This window comes from Fukomys damarensis, unplaced genomic scaffold (assembly GCF_012274545.1).
Source record: "Fukomys damarensis isolate Sample0158 unplaced genomic scaffold, DMR_v1.0_HiC HiC_scaffold_38, whole genome shotgun sequence".
In the NCBI taxonomy this organism is placed as follows: domain Eukaryota; kingdom Metazoa; phylum Chordata; class Mammalia; order Rodentia; family Bathyergidae; genus Fukomys; species Fukomys damarensis.
The window spans coordinates 49,437,843-49,438,962 of record NW_022900950.1 but is presented as its reverse complement, the minus strand read 5'-3'; positions in this window follow the sequence as shown (position 1 = coordinate 49,438,962).

The window sequence follows — 1,120 nt, the reverse complement described above, 5'->3', positions numbered from 1 at the left end:
ACAAAATAATTTTTTTTTTTTTTTTTTTTTTTTTTTTTTTTTTTGGTACTGAGGATCCAACTCAGGACCTTGTGCTTGCGAGGCAGGTGGTGGAACCACTGAGCTAAATCCCCAGCCCATGACAACATAATTTCTAATCAATAAAAGAACCTATGAGAAACTATTTTGAAAAGCAAAAAACACAATCCCATGCCTCACAAGAAATTAAAATCAAAATAATTTAAAGGGTGCTATTATTCTATGAACTGAGCATCTTCTTATTAACAAGGCCCCTTGCATTTATTTCTCTGACTAATCTTTATAACGATGACATCATGCAAGGTCTTGAAGACCTTTTAAATCCCCGAAGATTGCATTATGTTCAGCAGGTCTTTATTTTCAAGTGAACATTCCAATTTTAGCTAGGTGTTAGGTGAGCTTACTCTGCTGTTTGAAATCTCTGAAATTGCCTTTAGTCCTTTTCCCAAACTCTGTGAGATATTTGGTGCCAGACCTGTAGTTTCTGTAGACTGTGGTGCTTTACATTGTGTGCCTTATTGCTTCCTGTCTCTTCCTCTTCCTGCCTCTTTCTCATTGTTCTCTTTTTGTCCTGTCACACCAACCTGCAAGTTCATTTTTCACTGGGATTATTTCCTTCCAGAAAACTCCAGCCTTGCAAGCCCTTTTGGATATTGCTGGACTCATTAAGTCTTTGTAGCTTATGTAATAAATTACATACTAATCTATAAGGTATCTTGTTTTTTTAAAAAATTGCATTGGTTCTTCTTACTAGAGACTGTCTACATTTCTGTGAGGACTCCAACTTTGGAACATTATTTAGTTCTCTTTCTCTGAAGATTTTGTTCAGATCTGCTTTCATCCTTTATGCTTTCCCTTTCCTAGCAGGGTGGTAGGTTAGGATGTCCTCTAAGACTCTGAATTCTCTTTGCTTTATTGGATACAACAACCTTGCTACTATCCCCTTATTGACTTCAAGATAATCTGGCTTATCAAAGGTCATTTTTGTGCTAAATAAAGGGTCTTCATAAACTATTTTATGATTATAGATGAGAAATGAAATTTGAAATTAGGAAATTGGCAATTCCAACTTGGTCCTCTTTCTTCAAGATTGGTTTTGTTA